Here is a 26,004-nt window from a genome sequence, read left to right as displayed (position 1 = left end):
TGTAGCACAGCATAACCTGGATAAGGGATTTGATCACCAGATTCAGTGGGTGAAGATGGTGCACATCTGATTCTGTGATCATATCTAGGTTACTAAAATAAACTAGATGTTTTTTCCTGGGATGTTAGGTCATTCCTAGATTTGACTGAGTTTTACTCAAAGTTTGTCCGCAATTTTTCGTGCAGGGTATTTAATATTAGACAGTTGTTAAAAAATAGGAACAAATTTGTGTGGGATTTGGAGTGTGAAAAAGAATTTAATGATGTAAAATCTGCCATTGGAAAAGCTGCTGCTCTCAATAGTTTTGATCCTAAGCTTTCTTGTGTAATTACTACGGATGCCAGTGCAAAAGGTTTAGGCGCTGTTTTGACCCAAAAATTTGGAAAGAACAATGAAGTAGTAGTTGCTTACGCATCAAGGGCTTTAACTCCTACTGAAATGAAATATTCTACCATAGAGAGGGAAACTCTAGCCGTTGTGTGGGCGTTAGAACACTTTAGAGTCTTCGTGTGGGGGAAGGAGTGTGAAATTAGATCTGACCACAAACCTTTAATACGCTTGCTCACTACTGATGGGATGATTAGAGCTTCAGCTAGAATTGCGCGTCTTTCCATGAGATTGCAGGATTTTGTTTACAAAATTGTATAAGTTCCTGGTCTTGATAATGTTACCGCTGATTTTTTGTCTAGGTTTCCTCTTCCCCTCAAGGAATGTGTTCAAGATTCATGGTGTGAATTCAATATTGCTCTTGTTCATGATGAGGGTTCTTTACCTATCAAGTTGGATGCATGGAAATTGGAATTTTGTAAAGACAAAATGTTACAAACTGTTAAGAAATTTACGGTTGAGGGTTGGCCCAGTGAAAAGAATCTTCTTCCTGATTTGAAAGGATTTTGGGAAGTAAGAAGTGAATTGTCTTTTTCGGGTGACATTGTTTGGAGAGGTTAGAAAGCTATTCCTCCCATAGGTATGAGGAATATTATTGTTGAGCATGGTCATGAGTCTCACAATGGTATTTATAGAACTAAGCAGTCAGTTAAGAGATTGTTCTGGTGGCCTGGTTTGGACATTTTTGTTGAACGAATTGTCAGGAATTGTGTTCAGTGTGCGAATTCTGACAAATCTATGAAAACTTTGAAACCTAATTTGAAAGGTCATGTCATTCCTGATGGTCCTTGGGAATCTATCGCGATGGACATTTTGGGTCCTATTGGTCCGATGAATAAGTATATTATTGCTGCCATTGATTTATTTTCTAAATGGCCTGTTATAAAAAAATTGTGAGGAAAATTGATACAGACACTGTACTTTAATTTCTTGATGAAATTTTTTGTGAAGAGGGCTTACCCATTCGTGTGATTACTGACAATGGTGTACAGTTCTTATCCAACAAGGCTAAAGATTATTTTATGAAAACTGGTGTTAAACATTGTACCACTTCTTTATACAATCCAAGTGGTAATGGTATAATAGAGTTTTGAAAGGAGCCATACAAATGTTTGGTGTTGATGATGAAAAGTGGGAAATTCAAGTGATGAAGAGTGTTTGGAAATATAGGATCACTCCTAATGACATGACTGATTGTGCTCCTTTCGAAATTATGAGGAGTAAGTTACCAAGGTCTAAGGTTAATCCATCTTGGTTAATTTCATCTTACAGATGTCAAGTGGATCTTGGTAGAGTTAAGAAGAGAATGGAGAAATCCCATTTGGTTAACAAACACAGTTTTGATTTAAGGAGTAATCCTAGGCCAGATCCTATTGTTCAAGTGGGTATGCTTGTGAAAGTGAAAAAACCATGGAGATTATCGAATGGTGAAAGTCAGTATATGGGACCTTTTGTGGTAAAGGAGGTATTGAAGAATGCAGTAAAGCTTACTAATGGAAAAGTTTGGAATTTAAGTAAGATTGCTATACTCAAAGGGAATAAGGATCTGTATAAAGATACTACTTTCAAGAAGAATAATTATTTTATGCAAGTTGTTCAGGAAAATTCTGTACTAGTTGATGATAATCTTAACAACAATTCTGATGTAGTTGACAACAATCTTGACATCAATGATATTAGTGTCAACGGTAAAGATGTAACTGTTGTGCCTTCTTGTAAGGACACTGTTCAAGAGAATGTATGTTCATCTGACACTAAACGTTTACGAAAGAAACCTATATGGTTATCAGATTTTATAACTTCTATTCGTGATAGGTTGTATTTCTCATTTATTTATTTATTTATTTTTCTCTTCATTTTAATCACATTTTTTATTTTTTATTTTTTTTAGATTAAAGGGGGAAGATGTGTTATGATTATTGTTGCTATGTTTATGTTCATTTGTCTTTAGGTACAAACCTAGCTGTGACTCTATTGATGATCTAGAGTCTTAGGTTCGTGCCCTGTAGTTAGAGCAGTTGATGACTGGACTTCGTAGTTACCGGATGTCCTTGGTGTTATTATTAATGATAATCAATCCTTATTTCTACTTTGGATTCCTGGCTTATTATCACAACAATTTCTTCAAAGAAAGAGAAACCTGAGGGTACGCTTATCTTTTGATGAGTTTAGCCTGGAAGGGTCAGTTGAAAATAGATCAGAAGCTGGAATGATCTTTTGGGTGAAGTCCTATTCTATTCTATTCTTTATTTGGTAAAGCGCAAAACAGCTGCCCCAGCAATGAGGCGTCCCGGCGCTAAAGAAGTCACAGCCCTAACCTAGAGGCGCAGAGGTGAGGGGAGTTAATGGGAGGGGAATAGGTAGGTTTTGATAGCTTTTCGGAAAACAGATAAGCTTTCTATAGAGCGAATGTTTAGTGGTAGATCGTTCCATAGCTTGGCTCCCAAAACCCTAAAGGAGCGGCCACCCATGCGGCAGAGTTTTGTGCGAGGAACGCATAAGAGATGTTGGTTGGTTGGTCCCAATTCCGTTGGGATTGGTTTGGTGAGTAAGCTCATGTGGCCATAGGGAAACTGCTGCGGCAAAGAGAATGAATGTTAAAGAAGACTCACGGGACATGAAAGGTCAAGTATCTGTTGGCAAACATGCAGTGCCATTTGCTTTTTTTTTTTTAGACTAGAAAATAGTCTTTCATCTCTACTGGATTTATGATAATGCTTGAATGCAGGCGGGTAGCAGGGATTAGGGTCTGAAATAGATGTACTATGTGGGAGATGGGTATTGAGGTAGTTTCTATCGCCAAAGCCATACATTTTAAAGTGAGTTGCCATTGGATCCTAGAAGTCTGGCAAGTAAATGATGACAATGGTTGTTTTATAGTAGATACCGGCATACAATTTAGCAACATAATTGTGCAGGTGTTTTGAGGATGTTCAGCTTTAGAAGATTGTGCCATGTAGAGAAGCCTGTTGACTAACTTGAACAGATGGTCCTATGTCACTAATGTCTGTTTACCAGTCATTAGAGGGAGCAGACAGACAGATGTAGAAATGGTGTGTTGTCTCCTTAGATTTGCTTGACATGAAATCAAGAAGCAGTGTTTGAAGATTGAGGTCAAGTTTTGTTTACGGTCTAATGAGGTGGTTGGTTTTGTAGATCAGCATGAATTGACGGTTGAGCTCGAAACTAATAGCATGTTGGTCGCCCCAAAATGCCCTGTTAGTAATTGCGTGCGTGCGTGCGTGTGTGTGTGCGCGCGCGCCCCTATTAGCTATGTCTAATTTTGTAGCAACTAGTAATTGAGCAGTGACTGACTTGAAGGATAGATTTAAAAGCGCAAATCTTGTTGGGAGTCTAATTCCCTAGAACAGTCTTGCCTTTCTATAATGTGGCAAAACATGTCCAAATAAATAACTGGACAACTCTTCCAGATGTAAAACATCGTTGTCTGGTTGCAATAGCCCCAATAGATGAGGGGTAGTCTCAGAACATGTATGCCAATATTCCTGGGCTTTGTAATATCATATTAACAGACCTTGTGTTTCCACTCTTGTTTATACTCCTTAGGATGACTTCACCACCCTGGTCCATATGTTCTTTCTACAAACCGCCTTGGTCTCCTTATTAAGTTTCTGCTTCCAAGGGTCTTCTAAAACATAGCTTTAAGGGACATTGTGTCTCACAAGAAATTATATAGGCAGAAAACCACAGTTCTAGTCACCTGTGCTAAACATTGATGCACTCATTTCAGTTGCTATGTATGCACTTCTGACGTTGAGTACGGACCTTGCAGTGTTCCTTTGGCAGATTTTTTTAAATGACATGTAATTGTTGATGTGTAGAGTTCTCCATTTTTACATATGATAGTCATTGTGCAGCCCTTGAGAAAAATTGGAATTCCAGAAGAATATGAAAGGAAGGGGGTCCACAAACGAGAAGACTACAGATACCCTCAATGCACTGTTGCAATATCTAGTAGAATCTTGATGGGTGGGAATTATCTAGACGTGTGTGACGTGTGTATTTCTAACTCCCAATTAGGTGCCACAACACCACATAAGATTAGAACTCAAGCTTAATAATATATACAGTTTCCATTTGCCATAACCCTACATTGTGACCCCACCAAGCACCCGTCAAGATGGCAAATTAACCTTATTGAACATTTCTATAAGAATTATAATTTTGTGACATTTGGCCAAAGCAGCCTTCTTGGAGTAGTTTAACTATAATGCAAACAAGTTTCATTAGATTTCAGAAAGTACTAGTGAATGAGAACTTCACAAGAATGTAGATGAAACGCACTAGGTAGTATTTACTACTAAAAGAAATAGATCTGTTTGGTGTCTGGTTGTTTAAATCATCCAAGGTCTTCTATGTCTCCTTTTGTGCTTTGAGGTTTTCTTTTACTTGAGTCCCTCTAAACATTAGATTGGTTTCTCAAAGCAATGTCTTTGCTACCAGTATGTTGGGACCACTTGAATCTGCAGGATGGCAAGTAAATATAATCCTCTTTGTTCAGGATCTTCAACGCCTCACTTCTTTGAGGCTACTCTTTCACCGTTGTTTGTGAATATCAACTTTGAAAGGAAGTTTCATCCAATAAAGTATCTTCTGTGAGTGTGTATATATCTTTTAGATTGCACTCTTTGTGGCAAGGCCTGTCAAGGAATTAGTGTGAATTCTCAGTCTTCAGGACTTTTAGTATAATGCATGCCATTAGTGCAAAGTAGCGCACCCTGCAAACATCTGGAGGCAACTTCTTTCTGTCCTGAAATGAGGCATAGCACTGATGCAGCACTGCATTCATTTCTGTATGATCCTGTGATGCAGCTTGAAGCAGATCTGTATCTACAATGATATCTCCTTTCGAGCACTGCTCTGGATTTGACCAATCCTAATGTTGCTCTGTGACATGTTTCACAGGCCTAATTGCACCACTGTGAGGTACTGATCATGGTGTCTTTATTCCGCTTGATCATTTGTGGGACTGGTACTAGAGCTAAAATATTTTTCGTTGTTCCGTGGAAAGTAAATGTTTTGTCAGGATCTCTGTCCAGCAAATTCCTCCTTTTTTGATTTTTTTTTTCCTGTCTAATCTAGAAACAATATATCCCTTTCTTTGTAGATTGACATATGCTTCCCTGGTGCCCCATTTTTTTTTTTTTTGCAGTTTTCCTTTTCACACAGCGGAACTCTGCAGTGTGTCTGGGTCATGATTTTAGGGATGTTCTTCCCACTAATTGAGATTATCAACCCCTTCGGTGCTCATTACGGAATGGTTCCTTCATGAGCACCAGTGGTCCTGTGCTTATGACTGAACCATTCAGTCATGCTCACCCAAACACAAATCCCTCTGCTGCAGACAGCAGAGGGATTTCCCTTTTTTTTTTCCTTTTTGCCTCGTGAGGTGGGGAAGAGGATCTCCCCTTTCCCGTGATACCCCTCCCTCCCGGATCCCTGCTTGGGTATAACCATAGGAGGGCGATCCCCAAGCAGAGATCGACCCACTAGACACCAGGGTGGAGGAGCGGCCCCTTGGGCAAGGGCCTTTGCTCTCCCCCATTCCAAATTGGTGCAATGAGTCCTTCCCCCGCCTCCCCTTAGGGGGCAGAAAGCACCCTAAATTCAAGGAATCTTTTCTTTTTTAATAGATATGGGGTGGAGACTGCACCGAATAGGCATGCTTATGCCCCCTCCCCCTAAAAATTGCCAGGGGGGGCAGAAAGCCCACTAAGCACCAGGGATTGGTTGTTTTTTTTGTGGTTTTTTTACACGTACGGTTGGAGGCACATGTCTGTGTGGGAAAGTTGTGGTATCATCAGGCTGACACGAATTACTGGAGGACACAGGTTGGGTTTTGTAGTTTGGATGGGAACTAGAGTTTTAGCGCCTGTTCGGGGGGGGGGGGGTTGGGGGGTTTCGGGTGGGGATGTCGGGGGATGTTTGGGAACTTGGGGCCACCGGTGTGTCCAGCGGGTGCAAGCAGCCATGTATGGGACCTCAAATGCAATATGGGGGCATTACCTAAAGTAAAATGCATGACATGGAATGTATGGGGGTTACTCACAATGCTGCGGCGCCACAGGTGCATGCTTATTTGGTGCTCAGGGGGGGGCCAAATTGTGTTCCTCCAGGAAACGCACATTAATCGCGCTGAAGGCCTGGCGTAGCAGCGGAGATGGAGAGGGCAACTCTTTTACACAACCTACTCCGCATTTGCCAGGGGGGTGTTGATATGGATAAGAGCGGAGTCCCCTTCCAGCCGACATGTCAATTGGTAGATTCAGAAGGGAGATTTGTGGTGGGGCGCCTTAATGAGAAAGATGTGATTTTATGTAGTGTATAGGCCTTTTCTACCCAGATGTCAGGGAGGTTGGCGTCATGTTTGACTGGCCTGGTAATCATGGGAGGCGATTTTAATTCTATAGCGAACATTGACATGGACAGGTCTCACCCCCATTGCCTGACGCGCCTATACATAGACTTTCCAAAATCAGATGTGACTGGCAGGACAGGTGGGGGCTCATTGACGCATTGCGTGCTCACCACCCGGAGAGCGAGATTATTCCTTTTCTGCGATGCACGAATTACATGTGCGGTTGGACGTGATATTGTGTTTCCTGGATATATATGCTATGGTGGGCCACAGTGAATATCTGGTGAGAACACTTTCGGATCATAACACGTTATTGTTAAGGGTACAATGGACCCAGGAGAGGCCTGCGATTTCGGCCTGGAGGTTGCGACCAGAGGGACTGGAAGACTCGGTCTTCTGCGACAAGGTCGGGACCGGAATCGCGCAATATTTTCTTGAAAATGAGGGCACGGCGTCGACGACTGCAATGGAATGGGACACTTTTAAAGTGGTGGTAAGGGGATTATGTATAACTAAAGTGGTGGGAGTGCGGAAGACACTACTACGGGATATAGATGTGGCAGCGCAACGCTTGCGGGCGCCTGAGAGGCCCCGCCCTGAGAACCCAGATGAACAGGAGAAAGTTTTGGGTGCTAGAAAGGCAATGACTGTACAAGTAGAGAAGTTGCGCTGTTTTGACCACAAGAAATATTTGGCGCACACACGGAACGAGACCATGCAAGCATACTGGTTGGCTAACCCGACCCCCAGAGGCACTCCCATACTAAACTTGACTTCTCCGATGGGGACCCTGGTGTATACCCAACAGGGGAATAATAGGCTGTTCTTAGACTATTTTATAATGAGTTGTACTTGGGAAAACTACGGGTTACTGGGGACATTGCGCTTCCACAACTAGAAAAGATGCAGGCGGACTTGCTTAGACAAGAGATTACGCATGGGGAAAATAGGAGCGCGGTTAAGCATATGGCACATAATAAAATGCCAGGTACGGACGGGCTCTCCATAGAGTTTTATTCTGCTTATATCGCTGTCTTGGCCCCTAAGTTGTTGGCGGTTTTTAGGGAGGCAAAGGAGATTGGAGTATTACAGACCTCCACCCGAGAGGCAGTCATTATTCCACTACTCAAGCCTGGGAAGGACTCTCTGATAAGACAGCTTATCGCCCCTTATCCATGCTTGCATCCGATTATAAAATTCTGAGTCGGATCCTTGCGACTCGGCTCCTTCTATATATGGTGCAATTGGTCCATCGAGATCAAGCGGGATTTATACCAACCCGGAATGCGGCCACCAATGTGCGACGGTTACTTCGCATATTAGGGGAGGTCCATTATGTGGCAACTTCTGCGGCCGTCCTCTCGGTGGATATTGAAAAGGATTTAGACAGCCTTGAATGGCCCTACTTGTTTAAAGTTATGTATCACATCTCATCCTGATAAAGCAATCATGCACTTATGTTGTAACATCTCACACCATTGTGTTTTATATATTCAAAATTGCTCGCTGAATGGGGGGAATGCTCGGTCGTGCTGACATTGAGAAAGGCGACCGTGCCAAGACGCATCTGTCCAGAGATAACTTTGTGGCAATAAAAATACTGTAAATTCAGCTCCCGTGAGTGCGCTTCAGACTTTTGCAACCAGGATCGGGTTGAATGTTGGACATACAGATATTTTTGTGTTGCTGTGTTTTTTCTGTGTGACCTTGTTTTCCTCAGGCAATACATGCCATGCAGCTGAGAGTTTGTGTTAAGTGAGTCAATACTTTCAAAAGCCCATACTTATGACCCAGTCTTTTGCTGGTGGAAAAAAGCCTTCTACCAAAACACCCCTGTGCCTGTTTGCATAAGGTGGCTGTGGTTCTGTTTAGCTCCCCTAAATTCGGGCTTCATTCAGCCACTACCTGATAGCCCACTTGTCCTTCATGAGTCCCATGAGAGCAATGTAGGCGGGGGACCACCCCGCACCGAACAGTGCACCTCAAAGCAGAATGATCCCAGCCACATCTGCAATGGTGGGAATGAGAGCAGCAGATCTTCTGACCTCAAACCATTCTGCTTGCATTCATGACCGAGCTGAGCTCTTCAAATCGCCAGCAAGAAAGTTCACATCCCCAATCCAGAAGCTTCCTGGAGGCAACCGAAATAACAAATGTAACACAAGCAAGTTTGTGGTGCCATCTTGAGTGAAGACTGGTCCATCAGATTAGACTGCTTTAATCCACCAGCTAACTCCTTGTTCACTGCTGTGCATTCCAATTCAGGGCTTCAATATGTGCACCTCTGACAGTGGTTTTTTAGGTCTCGCCTGTCGATGCGCATGCGCATCGAGCAAGCGAGACTATAGGGGCTCATCGACTCTTTATCTAACTTGCAAGGAATCGTGGCGATTCCTTGCAGTGCCCGTGACTTTTAAGCTCAATGCGCATGTGCATTGAGCTTAAAAGCGCGTGCACAGCCGCCCGCATTCCTCCGACACCTTTGAAGTGAAGCTTAGCTTCACTTCAAAGGCCCGGCTTCTTCACACCCACATGCCGCTCTGCCCCGCTCCGCCCCCTCCCCTGAGTCATCCTGCCTGCCCAGACTTCTCCTCCCCCCTACTTACATCCCGCTTTCACTTGTTTTTTTGTTCAGGTACGTCTAACATAAGCTCAGCTTCTACCGAAGCCTTTCGATCTCAGCTTATCACCGGCCTTAGTATTGCACGTTTGGCAGCTTTTTATTATTAGGTTTTTTTTTGCCTTATCGGCCCTCGTTTGTACGGAGTTTTGTGCCCCCCCCCACCCCCACACACACACATGCCATGTCTACCGTTGTCTAACTTGGACCGGTATTCTTTCTTAAAATACCTTGTACATCCGGTGTCTTGCTTATCATAGGAGGCCCCCCATGCACTGTCTTAAGACTTCCTCTTATCCCACAGGCCGGGAGGCTTACACCACTAGTAGGGCCCTCTTTCTTTGGCCCACCAGCGCGCTACAATATACCGCGCACACATCTAGTTTCCTTACAGCGCACGATCTGTGCCTCCTTATGCGCCCAGTTTTTGATAATCGCCATTGCACTACTGCGCGCCGCCTCCCCTGCGTATTATAGCTTACGAAGTTTACTCAAACCACAGGGCTTTGCCCTTCTATTATGTGCTTATTATGATCGGTTTGAACATACAGGGCTTTCTCTCACTGTATTTTTCATACGCAAAACTCTGCTTTCCTGAATGTGCGTAGTTATCGTTTTTCGTATCCCACTGTTTGTGTGCCACCCCGCCCCCCTTGTTTTCCTATTATGGCAGTTAAAATTAGTTTTAAATCACAGGGCGTTGCTCTTCTATTATATGCCGGTTTCTTTCGTTACAATTGATTTTACATACGGGGCTTTCACTCTTTGTGTAGTCCGGCACACCACTTTACCCTTCACTTTTTGCTCCCTCTCCCATATTCCTCTTGCTCCACGTGCTTTTTCGGCATCCAAACCTCACGCGCCCCACCCCCTCCCTTATCCCACTTCCTGCTTGTTTTAACAAGATGATAACTACAGCCTTTGGAAAGGGCTCCGAGCTATAATGCGACTCCGGCTTCAGATCAACGTGTTTCTCTCTGTCTCGTGAAGTGTGGAACCCTTGCACAGTGGCTCGTACTGACATGCATATTATAGCTATTGTTAACATGTGGTAATGAGGGTTTCAAGAGTGCTAAGAAGAGAGGTCACTGCACAGGGAATGACAGTGTGAAACACACGAGCATCCAGCCAAGCACATGATAATGGGGGGTACGTTTATTGTATCTTTTCTACTTTTTTTATGTTTCTCTCTCTTGGTATTTCACTCCCCTTTTGACTTCTTCACTCGAATTTCTCGATTTTATCTCATTGTCTTTCTTTCCTTTCCTCTGGCCCTCTTCTCTCTCCTTCTCTTTTTTCCAGAAAAACAAGCATTTGCAATGCAATAGGTCTCGCATTTGCGAGAGTATAACCTATTGGCATTGTAAATGACAATGCCTTTTATTTATGTTTTCAAAAGCAACACATAAATAAAAGGCATTGCCATTTACAATGCCAATAGCTCAAAGTCTAATAACTGCGAGACCTATTGCATTGCAAATGCTTGTTTTTTAATTTACTGCTGTGTTGACAGGTTGCAAATGATCTACAGAGCATCCCATTCGTTTTCGTCACCAAGTAACTGCCAAGTACCTGCCATTTTTATTCTAACCAAAAAGATTTTTTACTGGTAGAGACTACTAACCATAGATTCCTCATCTTGTGAATTTCACCCAGGAACCAGACTGGATCAGGAAACTTTGATAGCAGTTTCCCCATAAGTCGATAGGTGGTGCTGTGCGGCTCCACGTCCGATCAGTCTATCAGATGTGAAGTCAGAACTACTATAAGATTGCCACCTTTGCACGCTGATGTAGGTTTCTTTCTGCACCTTCCTGTGCAGAATTTTCTACCAGGTATGCTTGTGTTTTCCACTAAAAATGATATTCAGTGTGCAGTTACGAGCCCTAAAACTACCGGTTTCAACCCAGGTCATGATGGTGAACAGCAGATGTTGGTGACAGGCACACAAGTAGTGTACCCGTGCTGCCTCAGTTGCTTGCATGACAGCTACATTTGTTCTGTGTACAAATACACTGAAAGGCCTTTCGGGGCCATGCCACCAAACTCAGTTGCCGAGCTCCAAAACAAGTCACTGAAGTGGTCCTGGACGCAATCAAGGGCACAGTTGTACTCCCACATCTCGGACCGATCCAGAAACTGCTCCATGTGCTCCTGGAGTTCAGGTAAGCCAAAGAAATACAAAAAACATAAGTCGAAACAGGATTCTCTGTCATCCCACTGCTCCGAGTTGTGCGATACCCCAGGTACTTCCAGGTCTCAGATTAGCTCCTCTGAGCAAACTCCACAAGTGCTTCTGCATTACCCTGTTCCTCTTCAGGAGAGTGCACAGGAAATTAGATAAGTCTTTTAAAGGGGCCCTCAGCAAGCTTTTTATGTACTCCTGATCCCTATTGAGTGCCTTCGGGCCCCAACGATTCAAAGTGGCAGCCTGTCACAGGCTTGTCGGCATATCCTCCCCCAACACCGACTGCGCCACTCTACATCCATCGGAGATCAGTTCTGCCCTCCAGCACAGTGCAGCCATCTCCAGCCACGGCACAATGTCCAATGCCTTCCCTGGCATAGAGACCGATGCCATGAGCTACACCCTCGATGCAGGCATTGACTATGCCGGATCCAGAATTTATCATCCTACTGGATTTGGATGCTCAACCCCCACGATCCCCACCACACAATTTTATCTTCTCTGATGAGTATCAGTAGTTTTATGATCAGGATGCTGAATGGGAGACATTTTATAACTAAGGATATGTGTTTGAGGACCTACAAAATGACAGTGGATTAGATGCCTCCCCTGACATGGACTTAAACTTACCTCATGTTATGGCCACCTAAGAATCTGCCTCCTTTGCGGCAGTCCTTTGAAGGGCAGCCAGGTTCTCAACCGACAAATGCACTCTCAAGATGTCTTTAACGTAGCAGCTAACACTTACAAACCTTTGCTTCCTTTTAGTGAGTCCTTAAATGTACTGGTGGGCACCTAGGCAAAACCAGGATCTTGCCTAGCTGTCAGCATGACACGTGGTATGACTACACAGGCCTGTTCTTGGTGATCCAGACTTTCTCACCCAACCCCAGATAGTATGGTAGTTTAGTCTTCATCCAGATTCCACAATCCTCAACTGTTCCCCCTACAACTGCACCAGACAGAGAATCCAAACGCGTGGAGAATTTAGCAAAACACTTTTTTCCAGTGCCAGTTTTGTCCTGTGATCTGTCAACACATTCTGTCTTCTTTGGTGTATTCACATACCTTGTGGGACAGAGGGGCAGTTATTTTGCTGGCTGTCCCCTATGATGTCACACACCTTGCAAGGCCTGATCCTCGATAGGCAAAATGCTACAAAAGATATATACAAACCCTTCTGGCCAGGACACGACTCACTGCCCGAGTAGGGCAGTCAGCACCAGCGTGGTGTTTAAACGCTATGCTTGGAGTCACACCATGAGCTTCTCTTTGGTCGTCTAGCAGTCCCTAATGGACGTGCTGTTTGATTACTTGAAACTTTTTTGAGACGAATGCTGATTCCACCCTCAAGAAAATGTTTAGGAGGACTAAGTCTCAGCTCACCCTCGGTGCTTAGCTCAGCCAATAAGGCACTTTATCAGTAACTGCCCATCTCTCTCTTTGATTTCGTGACCGGGAGTCCGAACAGTCATGTTTATTGAAAACTGATCGCAATATTCATATCCTCGACATATTGGCACCTTGATACTTGGGAATGATTGTTGTTGAGCTTTTGTGCTCACATATTTGAGAACTGTTTATTCTTAAACTCCTTAAAAGTCCTAGGCAAACTTGCTGCCACAGGGCGAAACATGTGTTGGCAGTGTTGGTTATGTGTTCATAAAAATTGATCATACAAAAAAGTGCGCCTGCAGTAAATAGCTAAATCTTATACAGATTATTATCTTGAAGTTAATGTCAGAATTAGTCTGAAGTCGTTCTTTGGCAAATCTAAATCATGGAATCCATCTTGAAATTGGAGTGAATTATACTAGTTTTTAAATTGATGTATTTGCATATGATCTTGTGTATCTAAACCAATTGGTATTTTATGTTGTGGACTTTCCCTGAATGGATGCATGTATGACTAATAATCTATCTTGGTATTATTGGACAAGGGGTTCGAATAAACAGCCCATTTTCTTCCATGAGATCTATACAGAGACAGCAGCATTCAGCAGTGAGGAATTTAATAAAATATCTACTTGTTCATGGGGCAGGTTGATTCATAAATCTACTTCTCCTATAACAAAATCCACTTGTCCCTTTTGTGCCATGTAACGCGGCAACAAATTATGACCGCAATCTCAATATATAAGAGCTCTGAAATAGCCTCTCTCTGATTATGCCAGGGCTCCTTCCATAGTAGAGTTTGAACACTAGCAATTCCCTTATGTTGTAATGTTACCGCAGGTCTACATACTGGGGCTGAATCAGTAGTTCCAAGGTAGGAATGGTCTTTTGAGTCTCTGCAAACTTACCAACTTCCATGTTTTAAGAGATTCCACCACCTCTTCTCTAATCTGGTCCCATACTAAGAAAGGAAATTAACTCCGGACAATGGAAGTCATAAAACTTCTTCCAGGGTTGGGGAAAAAAAGTGGTTGGAGGGTAAAGTGAACTTGCAAACTCTCAAATATTTCTTCACCTACTTCTGTAAAGTTTTGTGAATTCACGAAAGCTGTATGCCTGCGCTTAGTGTAAAGGACATGGGTGCACTTTTGAGACTTTTAGTAATTGGGCCCATAATTATGTCTGGCGGTAGCCATGACATTTGTGTTTATTAAATCTCTCCTCCCTCTCACGCATGCGCCCTGTGTCACGGCAGAGCCTCCTACACGTGATGTTTGTTCTTGGTGTGTTGCTTTTGTGTGTTTGTGTGTCTGCCGCTCATGTGTGCTGTGTATGACTCCATGTTCCCGCTGCTCCCACACACGTGTCACGTTGGAGCCTCTTTCTTGTAGGTGATGTTTGTGCTTGGTTTGTTGCTCTGTGTGTGTATTTGTGTGCCTGCCGCTCATGTGTGCTGTGTACCACACTCCATATCCCCGCTTGTCCCACACAGGTGTCACGCCGGAGCCTCCTTTAAGTGTTCTGGTGATGGTCCCTGATTCACTGGCTCCTCACCAAGGGATGTAGGTGACGCGTTTTACAAAAGAAAAACAAAACAAACAAAAATGTAATTTACAATGTCAATAGCTCAAACTGTCATTGCGAGACCTATTGCATTGTAAATGCTTGTTTTCAGTGTTTTTGTAATAGTAGCTGTAGAGGTTTTTGTCTACTGTTCACCACTAGATGTTCTATAGGAAGGATGTTTATGCTGGTCCACGTATTTTTAAAGGTTGAAATTGAGAGGAAGAAAGCATAATGTTTTGACCTTCCAAAATGCATTCTGAATGTTATAGTGTATGGCGAAATGTAACTTGTCACTTGTTTTTTTTTCGGGTGAAGAAAGACTTCTAGTAAGGTAAGACATTTGTAACCTTTATATCCTTATACCTGATGAAACATTTTGTTTTCTCATCATATAGACCACTCTAAAATAGCACTGTCTCTTGCTCCCTTCGTAGTGATTAATTCATTGACTGATTGTTTCCTAGCCCGATAATAATCTTCACATATGTGTGTTCTTGGGAATCTCGTGCAGCAGGTGTCCTTTCTCTGCTAGAAGTAGATTTCCCCCCCAGGCTGTGTTGGGGCTGGCGGGGGTGTCTATCTTCTTGCTGTTGATTGAGGGGGATTGAAATGCACACACTTCCCAAACGTTTTTTTTTATCTCAAGAATGCTCCATGTGTAGCATGATCATTTTGTGCGCGCGTTATGGCCGCCACGCTGTTGTCTCAACAAAGTGCACGTTTAGAAAGAACAATACATCTCTCATCAAACTACTCTTTCGGCCACAAGACCACGCCTGCGCAGTGCATACTCCCAGATCAATGGTCATACTGGACAGGAGTCTGCCTGCTAAATTATATTCACTTCGCTGCAAATCACTAGTTGTACATCCATCAGCAAAGAGGAGCTCTTTTTTCCGAGGTGCCTTTTTGGGACGGTTACTAACCCAGCCCAATGTCATCGGTGTGTCACATAATCTATGCAGTCTGCAGAGGTTGCAAATAGTTGTTGTGACCAATCTTGTGCAACAAAACTCGAGCGTTTTCGTGCAGTTTTTGCTCTATACAATTTTACCGGCAGAGCGCCTCGTACGGTACCATCCACCACCATACCGTGGTGTGGAGGCTATTTCCTGCAATATAGCTTGTGTCCTTATGAACTGGCAATGTGACTGAAGCTGGAATATTTTAAAAGAAACGTAACAAAATTATCGTCAATTTGTTTACAGTTCCATGGATTTTAAACGATATTCCGCGCGAAAACGTATAATTAATCGTTCTGATCACATTGCACAGCCTGAATAACATTGAGACTAAGGGTAATAGCAAACAATTAAAGCCTGTGTATTTGTTCGTTACGAAGTGATTTTTCTAGTACGTATGACCAAGTACGCATTAAGACATTGCCGTAGGACATTTCATTTTATACAAATCTGTTCTTTTAATTGAAGCATACCTGAGAACCTTTGAGTCTGGGTACTGTATGTCTCCGGTCGAACTGACTAGATCATATGTGCTTGTTCTGCCCGCCTGCGGCACACATGTACTAAGGGTTCCAGCCGCTGAATGAGGCGGCCATGCATTAACAACTGCTGCTTCACCCACCCCCACCCGTGCTTACTGAGGCGACCTCTGGCCTTTGGTATCCTGTGACACTCTGCCTGTCTTTGTGCTGAGACTTATTCATGATGGATATGTTCTTTGGCTGGCCCCCATCCCCCACCACATATGCTGCTCTTGCAAAGAGCAGGGATAAATTATTTTCAGCTGCAGTCCTAGCCAAAGGGGATGGGGAGATGGTCGAATAGAATACTGGTAATGTACGAGAGGGGCGTGCTTTAACAGCCCCCAATAACCTGCTGAGGGCGGAGCGCCACCTTAAACTTATGCGTAGAATATGAAAGGACACTACTTTTCGCCGTTCAAATTTCTTTTAAATGCATAGCAATATAGGATAATTACCAGACCAGTTAGTTAATCAGTGGCAACTGCAGTGAGTTTCCAACAAGCGTGCCTTTAACGGGGGGGGGGGGGGGTTTATCCGTTGTGCCTGGTGCGTTTTCAGCATCACAATCCGTCGCAAATAAGCCCCACCTATTGAATCCTCTAGTGGTTTAGTATCCGTTTTGCAAGCTAGTGGAATTAATGGGCGATCACTTGAAGCTTGGACACGATATAATTCCCTCCCCTTCTGTCATTTCACTTCTAACATGGCTTTTCTAACTTAAGTATTTAAGTGATCTTAAACGTTTTTTATCACATTCTCTTAATTTGTAGTTTATCATTTTGATTACTTATAAATAGTGACATGTTTAGACGCAAGATGACGCACTTAAATGCTTGCCTCTGACATCTGCAGTAATCAGCAAACCACGCGTTCGGTTTCTACAGCGGACTTCATTCATTTTGAGGTCGGTAAATCAATTACCATTAAATTGGGTAATGGTGACATGTGAGCGTTGTTTGGAACCCAACAAATTAAGGTATGAAGTGCCTTTTAAAAGTTATTAGTTTTTGGCATAATTTGTCGTAAAACTAAAATCCTGTTTGAATTCACCAACATTTGCATGGCCTACTTCTACCATTTGTGTAGTGCCTAGTGCTTTCCAAGTCTAGCTGCCTTTATGATTCTGGGATTTCTAGTTGACTGGAGCCTTAATGGATTGGCCAGCAACATGATTTAGTGCAATGTTGTGTTCAGGGTGCTAGTTATCATATGGTGTGTCTAAAACGAGTCAGCTGTGCAACCAACTGTAAGGATTTCGTACCAAGTTTTTCATTAAATTATTGCATTTTTTTGTCTTTAGTGCACTATTGGAGTTCGAAAATGTGCGTATGTATTGATGTGTGCCAGTAGTACGTTTTCGTTATTACAGACATAGCCTCAAGGCCTCCCAGTTGTGGAACTCGCTCCCACTGGTACTTCGCAGCACTCCCAATTTGTTTCAATTTAGAAGGAACCTGAAAACTTGGCTTTTTAATCTTTCTGTCTAGGTGGATTTTCTTTTTCCTGCTTTTGGGAACTGTTCTTTATGTTATGTGTTACACTGTAGCTGTTGTGGAAAGCGCCGGGACACTCTTAGAGTAGCCGTGCGCTATATAAATGCATTTTAACATAACATAACATAACATACTGTTGTCTTATGGCTGTCTTTCCTTTGTGATAACATAATGACTATTTTTTTAGTACAGACATGGATAAAGTATAGCTAATAAACAGTATCCTGTTGGGGGGACATAAATGCAGTAAAGTACAGTGTTCAGTTTTCTTGAGATAGGTAATAAATCGCTGAGTATGGGCAGTCGGTTGGTGATGAGGCTACTATTATTTGTGTGGAAGGAGTAGACACCAGGAATAGTCATTTTCTGGTGGGACTCACCACAACTGATTTGTTGTGATTACAGAAAGGGAGAGCCAGTAAAGGACAGGCTAAAGAAAGAGGAGTAGAGTAAGGGGAGGGAGTGTCCTGGGGAGAGGGGTGTATGTGAGGGGAGAGGGTGGGGAGGGAATGGTAGTTTTGGCGATGAGGTAAGCATGAAGTTGTCTAGCTTAGAGTAGATATTATCTTTCCTCCCTGATGTAGTATTTAGATATGTGTTTAGGGAGTTATTTGCCCCTCTGGTGAAATGTACCCATTCCTACCAAGTGTGGGGAGAGAGTTTGGATAAGTCTTTACTTTCGGAGAGAAGGGTTTTTATGCTCGGTGAGACAAAGATGTCCCATAATAGGCAGTCTTCTTTGTTTAGCTTGAGGTACATATCGGAAGAGGGGCGGGGGAGGACAGGAGGGCGGAGGTTACCCAGTGTAGATTACAGTCCTTATCCATGGGATCTAGAGCAGTCCTTGTGATTAAATTCTGCTTTGATAATTTCGGAGCTTCTATTAACTGAATGTGTCTTACTGCCTAAGCAACGCAGGATAAAGGTTCAATTTAAAGTTTATGAACATATTTTGGCACATCATTGTTAAATAGTTCTCTTGGATTATCAAATAACTTTTAGGTAACACATTTGAAATATTGGTTACTTGTCATTTTAAGAGATGACAGGACGGATGAGCGGAGTTTCATTGACTTAAATTGTGTCTTCAGTATTGTAGATGTGAGCATGGAAAGTTTCTTCAGCATGGCTTTTCATTCTCGCCTCCTGGGGATTTTTTCTGTAAAGGGTCGAGGCGTCACTGGAACAATTTCATGTGGCCATCAGGATGGATTGGGTTTGTAAATGAAAAAACTTGAAGGTCCAGTTAGAGGTCACGCTGGAAATTATTAGAATTTTGAAGTGCAACTTGAGAAAATAGGTATTCTTCAGAATTTGAGGAAGTTGTGAACATTTTTATGCACATGTTTGGCCCTGTTCACTTCCAAGACGTTGTGTGCGAAAGGTTTGCTTAAAAATCAGCAATCCCGATCAATTGGGGTACTCGGGGGGGGGGGGGGGGAAAGCAACCCCAAATCTCAATTTTAAAAATTCAGCACTTTTAAAAAGATCATTTTTGTTGTTATTGTGGGAAACTGTGTTTTTACTTTGCTCAAAAGGGCTTTAATCATACCCGACATCACTTTCATTGCCCCGCAACGTGCACAACTCTCAGGTCCACCGCAATCGCGCTCGGCGATTGTTTGAGTGGGGAGAGTCTGTCATCTAGTCCTTCCATACACTGGGCGCCATTGCAGCGGTTGGCGCTCTAGTAGACAGCGCTCCTGGGGCATAAATTTGACCGCGTCAGCGCGAGGACAGTGGACGCGTGCCGTTGGCACTCCGAAGCCACGCCAAAGGCAAGCCTGTCTGCGCCCGTCGGCGCCGGGACGCTGTCAGCTGCCTGAGGATGCTGCCTGTTCTTCGACGGGTATCTCCAACCCGTAGGATAAGCTATCCACGAGCAGCACTACTGAGGTTCAGACTTCTGTTCCCATGCACTGGGTGCAACAATAAAATTCAAGCAGAGGATGTCAATCCGCTGGAGGGATACCAGGGCTGTGGGTCTTGTGGGTAGGCCCTGATCAAACAGCAGCAAGCTCCACTCAATTCACACCCTCCCCCCTGTAACTCGGAATGAGTTGGGAAACCGAATGAGACAACAGAGGAGCAGAGTAAGGAAGGACAGAGAGCATGCATGCGGGGTCTATAGCTCAATGCAAGATCCATCTCATAACATGTGGCTGAGACTTGGGACCTGCTGGATGTCATTAAACCAGACATATGTCTTTTCACGGAACCCTGGTTGAATAATGATTCCACGCCCGCTCTGGCAATGGCCTTCCCGGCAGGTTACTCGGTTACCCGGTTGGATAGACAAAGAAAACGGGGTGGCGGGCTAGCCATCTCCACGCGTCCTCCCTATCACATCAAGACTTTGGATTCGGTCTCCACCCCAAATTAGAGTTATTGATATTCAGAGTAGAGCGCAACCAAACCATCGAGTGGACGGGAGTGCTAGTATATCATCCACCCGGTGGCAGCAAGAAAGAATTATGTACAGCGCTACTTGATTGGCTCCGTTCATCCTAAACACGAACAAATTCCTATTAGTCGGGGATTTCAATCATCATCTAGAGATTCTCTCTAATGCAGATTCTGCCAGCCTAGTGGCAGCGATGAAGTCACTCAACCTATCGTCCAGAGTCGCCAGCTCCACGCATATTGCTGGCCACATGCTGGACACTATTTTCTCAAACATTCCAGAGCTAGGGGTCGTACCCCCGCAAACCTTAGGCTGTACAGACCACATGGCATTAAGCTTCTCTGTCATCTTCGAACCCAGCCACATGCGTGTCAGGCCGCAAAGACCTCCGCAGACCCTTGAAAAAGGTAACCTGTGCTGCCTTTAGCCAAGTATATAGCGCCCCCACGTTCAGCATGAGTAAAGACTGCGACTCAGCCTTGGGAAAGCTTGAGGGTTCAATCCTAGAAGCTCTGGATGTCATAGCTCCATTTAAAAGGGTAAAAATTCGGGATAGGGCAGCTCCTGCCCTTTGGTATTCGGACACCCTCAAGAGAGAAAAAGCTACATGCAGGGCCATTGAAAGGAAATGGAGGAAGTCCATGGCAGAGCTAGATGAACACCTCTACCGAAGGACACATAAAGCTTATCTCAACAGCTGCAACATAGCCAGAAGAGCACACCTGGGCTCTCGCATTATGGAGGCAAAGAACTCCTCTAAAGAGCTATTTAAGATCTTGAAGGAATTCACCAACCCGAAGGCCAACAATCCGTTGCCGCCCCCCACCCAGGAGCTTAGTGACGACCTAGCCATCCACTTCACTCACAAGATTGAGATCTCTTGCTCTTTTGACCTGGTGGAAGCAGACCTTCTTGTAGATCCTTCACAGGAAACACTAACTCCTTTTAGGTTAGAATATTTCCCTCATTTCACGAGTGAACAAGTGGGCTCCTTACTAAGCCGCGTGAAATCTGGTTCTCCGTTAGATCCTGCACCACCGACTGTCATGTCCGAACTCAGTCCGGTCTTACCTGACGCGCTTGCTGAGGTTTGTAACATCTCGCCAGACACTGCAACGTTCTTGAGGAAGTGGGAGAGTGCATGCATAAAGCCACTGCTCAAAAAGGCGCTAGCGGATCCGACTGATCTACAAAACTATAGGCCTATCTCTCTTCTCTCCTGTTGCTCGAAGGTAATGGAATCACTGGTCAACCAGCATCTGTACCATTATCTGTAACAAAACAACCTTCTGGACCCTTCCTAGTCCGGCTTCCGTGCCTCCCACAGCACGGAGGCCGCTCTGCTGGAGGTTACGGATACCATACGGCTGACATTGGACAGGGGGACTCCGGTTATCCTAGTCCTTCTTGATCTGGCGGCAGCCTTTGCCACCATCTCTTATAGGATCCTGCTTGACAGACAGCGAGGGATTGGTGTCAGATACATGGCCCTTAAATGGATACAAAGCTATCTATCAGAGCGTACCCGAAGCATCCAGCTAGATTCCCTTGTGTTACAGACGACAGTGGTGGACAAGGGAGTCCCTCAGAGATCGACCCCGAGTCACACCTTATTTAATGTGTATGTGGCCCCCCTGGCTGAAATCAGCAGAAGCTGTGGGTTTGAGACCATCTTTTATGCCGACAACACGCAGTTGATCGTCCTCCTTGAAGATGACATTGTATTAACTCAATCAAAATTTAAAAACTGCATGTCTAGCATTGCGATATGGATGAAGAACTTCCTACAGCTCAACTCTTCCAAAACCGAGATACTGCTGTTCGGGAAGGCCGAAGAAATCTGGTCCCCTGACTGGTGGCCTGTAGAGCTGGGAGAGGCCCCTCCCCGTAAAAACTGGGCGAAGAATCTGCATCAGGATTGATAATAACTTATCAATGGAGGACCAGGTTAAGACACTGTCTGGCACCTGCTTCGGAATCATGAGGATGCGTAGGAAGATCTTTTCCTGGATCCCACTCTCAGCAAGAAAAACTCTTACCCAGTCACTCTTGGTGAGTCGACTGGACTATGGCAACTCGCTGCTTGTTGGAATAAGGGAAGATCTACTATCCAAAGTACAGGTGGTGCAAAACACTGCAGCCCACCTTGCCCTTAACAAACCGGCACGCACTCCCTCCGCACCACTCCTGAGCCAACTTCATTGGCTCCCGGTTAAGAAACAAGCTATTTTAACAAGCATTGGCATAGCCAATAGGTCTCGCCTTTGGGACCTTATAAGTAAAAAGCGAGACCTATTGGCTATGCCAATGCTTGTTTGTTCCAGTGGTTACTGAAATGAGCCTGACGTTCTACTCGTCTGCAGTTTGCCCTGAGCTGGCGTGGGGAGAAGTCACGCCTGACCATGAAGCTTAATAAAGCCTTTTAATTACAAGCTTATTAGTCCCAGAGCTTCATATTACAACATCATTTTGGCGACGACTTGCAGGCTCATTGACAAAGTCGCAGCGTGAACTTCAAGATCCTGTGAAAGCAGTCAGGAAAACAAACCCATGAAGGAAGGTTGAGAGGAGCACTTGACACCCCCATGAGGATTGTAAAAGACAGTCTGTGGATTTGGTGTCAATGCGCAAGTGCAACAGAAAATGAATGTGGAGCGTCGCTGAAAGAAAGAGGAATTAGCGTGATATGCTGTAAAGTGAAAGACACCATATTTAAGTGTAGCAGGAGGATAGCGGAAAAAAGCAAACTTGTGAAAGCGATTAGTTGAGGCGAGCGCAAGACATCCCATCTCTAAAAGTACATTTTTGATATAAAGACCACTGTCACATTGACGCAGTTCGATATTGTGTGTTGCAGAGGAGGCACAGCGCAAGGTAATCAGATACAGTGGGGGAGAGATAAAACAAGAGCGTCCGGGAAACTGAAAGTACGGCCGGCCAGCCATGATTAATTAGGGGAGGAGAAGCCGCAGAGCGCACGCTGGGCGAAGCCCTTTGATGTGCTGTGAAAAAATGCAATTAGGAGGGAGGCTGATGCGCGTGCTTGTTTGGTCACGTGATTCACGTGAACTCAAAGAAAACCGCAGCAAAAAGCCCTTGGTTTGACGACCTTTTTGAGCACTTGAATTCTCGCTCCGCTCAATGCGCTTGCGCGCATTGATAGGTCGCGAGACCTAAAAATGCTATGTTTGGTCTTCAAGTCTCTACAGGGGAAAGGCCCTGCTTACCTCAAAAAGAAACTTACCCGTTACCAACCCGTACGACAGTTTAAGATCTAGCAACTGTAATCTCTTGCGTACTCCAAGAATAAACAAGGCGGAAACGGGCGGTCGAGCTTTCTCTTATCTGGCTCCCAGTCATTGGAACAACCTACCTGAGAAGATCCGGTCCTGTACCCAGTTATCTAGTTTTAAGAAACTGTTAAGGACTTGGCTGGTTTAAGAGGCCCTGCCCATGAGTACTCATTTCTCTAAGTGCCAAGAGATCCCCCTGGGGATGATTCGTTGCGCTCTACAAATGAGTAAAATACAATAAATAAATTGTGATTAGTGTGATGGGTGAGTCTTTAGGTTCAGAAGGATCCTGTTAAATGACATACGTAATTGAATTACATGCAAGGTAGACTGAACTAGTCCCTCACCCAAAGATTATATGGAAAATATTTTGAGGACATGGGCAAGTGTTGATATCTTCAGATAGAGAATTAATAGGTAGCTGTGGTAAAATATGGACGACACATTTGCTAATCTTAAACAGTAATAAGATTAGGAATAGTACAGTGAAGTTGGAGGTAAGGATTCATGGTGGTTCTTTGTTAGTCTTTCCTTATTTTTAGATTGAATGTTTTCTACAGTACTGAAAACTATGCAGTGGGTCCCATGCTCCATGTTTGGGATCAGTCATTGAGACAATAAGTGATTGTTCCAGGAAACCAGTCATTGGTTTGAGATCAATTGCTGGTGATTTCAGGCAGCCAGCAATCACAGATAATAGGTTGTTTAGATGGGGAAATGGGTATATTTATGTTGCATTGTATTTGCAGTTCAGTACTGATAAAGAATGCTAGTTGTTTGCTCGGTTAGGCTGATAAAACAGCAAATATTTGAATGTTTTGTGGGAACCCAAGAGAATTTCAATACATGGGATCTTTTGTATTTGTGTTTATTGGATGGAAACTAGAGCGTGGAAGGATGTTACAGTACCTGCCTTCTTGAAGTAGAGTTTTGTTTTTCGGAGTCCTGAGGATGCCATCATGTGACAATTAAGGTGGTGCCTGGTCATCTTTTTGTTTTCAAATCTGTTTGAGTGCCTGGTCATTTTTGACTATAGGAATTTTGGGTCACTTTTGTGACTGCCCTTTATTAATGACTTGAAGGGATTTCTGCAAGAGTCTAGACTTCATTGGTAGAACATTTGGGGAAGTGATGCGTTAATTGGATTATATGTTTAACACTGCTGGCAGAGGCATTTTGACTGGGTTTGGTTGTGCGAATAAGGTTGGTTAAGCTGTGTAAATTCTGTTTATTTTGTCTATTGAGAAGGGTACAATAGAGATGGTAGCATTTCTTTTTGAGAAAGCTCTCTGAATGTGCAGAGGAGATTTTTACTACTTTTTTTTTGTATAAAGAAGCGCTTGCAGTTAATTATAACTACCAGCTTCCGAATTAAGGTAGTGTGGGTGGGGCGATCACCTGGCATGGTGGCCCTTGAGAGATAGTGTTACAATGCTGAATTGTTCAATTTATTATCAATTTCAGATAACTGGCTGACATTCAACAATCCGATTTCCTTTCAAAGATGGGACAATCCGGTGCGCTTTTTGTTATGATTATGATCCGTGAAGAGTAGCACCTCTAAATGGTCCTAAAGGCTTTTGGAAGTGGGCTTAGTATACATTTGAAATATATTTAGGTTATCTTGAAAAGAGGGAGGCAATGTGGATTCTTTTATCACACCATAGGTGAGTAGCTGTGGTTTGGATCCAAACTCTTCCAAGGGGATTATTCAGGACCTCTTTCAGATCCGTTTTGAATCTTTTTTGTAATTTTTTTTTTTTTTTTTTGCAGTGAAGAATTTTAGCTATTTATTGCAGTATAAAATATTATTAATTCTGTGTCGAGCTGAAGAGACATACAAGAATGAGTAAAGATGTTACATTATGTTTTAAGGTGTTGGCCGATGAACATTAGAAGAGATTAATTGATGTGCATTTGAGCATCCTTTTTCTTACTAAATAGCAGAAAGAAATCACTTCCAATATGCCCATTGAGAAGAAAAATAACCAAAGGGAAAACAGTATGGAGTACCAATCAACAGTCTTTGAATCGTATAAATGCCTCTTCCTGCTAGGAATTTATGCAGATGACGATCCGATCATTCTGAATGTTCTTTCACTTCATCTGTACTATTGCTGTTGGTTCATGTATTGTAGTTTGCTGTAACCCTTGGTGTCTTGATAGTACGTGTGTAAAAGTTTTAATATCTGCTTTTTGGTGCTTCAGTGTAGCTTAATGAAGCAGTCCGCTGTTTTGGTATTGTTATAATATTTCCTTGGCTACAATGTTTAATAAAAGTAAAGCTTCTTGTATGGCTGCAGTTTCTACTCTATGCTGTCCTGCTCAGGCAAACGATCTAGGCGTGTGGATTGACATCAAGTTAACGTTATCTCATCAGACCAATGCTGCTGTCACTGCCTCCCATTTCACGATTAAAAAACGTAGGAAAATCATGCTTTATATCCCCACGGAGTCCGGAAAATTGATGGTTACCGCACTGGTCCAAACTAAATTGGACTACTGTAATAGTCTCTATTTGGGTATGCGCAAGCATCTTCTCAAAAAACTTAAATCTATCTAATATATGGCCGCTCGCTTGTTGAGCAATGTCCCCAAATATGATTCTATTACAAAGGAAATTCGCTAACTTCATTGTCTTCCAGAGGCCAAACGAGTTGAGTTTAAGGCCCTCTGACTAGAGTTCAAGGCTTTGAACAACACAGGACCTTGGTCACTCAAAGAGCTATTTGTTTGGTATCATCCAGCCAGACAGCTGCGGTCCACAGGGACCAAACTGATGAAGGTACCTAG

The 26,004-nt window shown here is 43.6% G+C and overlaps 1 protein-coding gene across 4 annotated transcripts in view; it reads left to right on the top strand.

Annotated features, from left to right (window-relative positions):
• Positions 1 to 26,004, top strand: part of CHD7 (chromodomain helicase DNA binding protein 7) — a 771,490-nt gene that overhangs the window by 38,608 nt on the left and 706,878 nt on the right. The window lies entirely within an intron of this gene.

The sequence above is a fragment of the Lissotriton helveticus genome, chromosome 4_1 (assembly GCF_964261635.1).
Source record: "Lissotriton helveticus chromosome 4_1, aLisHel1.1, whole genome shotgun sequence".
Classification (NCBI taxonomy): domain Eukaryota; kingdom Metazoa; phylum Chordata; class Amphibia; order Caudata; family Salamandridae; genus Lissotriton; species Lissotriton helveticus.
Note: the sequence above shows the minus strand (reverse complement) of the source record. Positions and strands in the feature narration are given on the sequence as shown.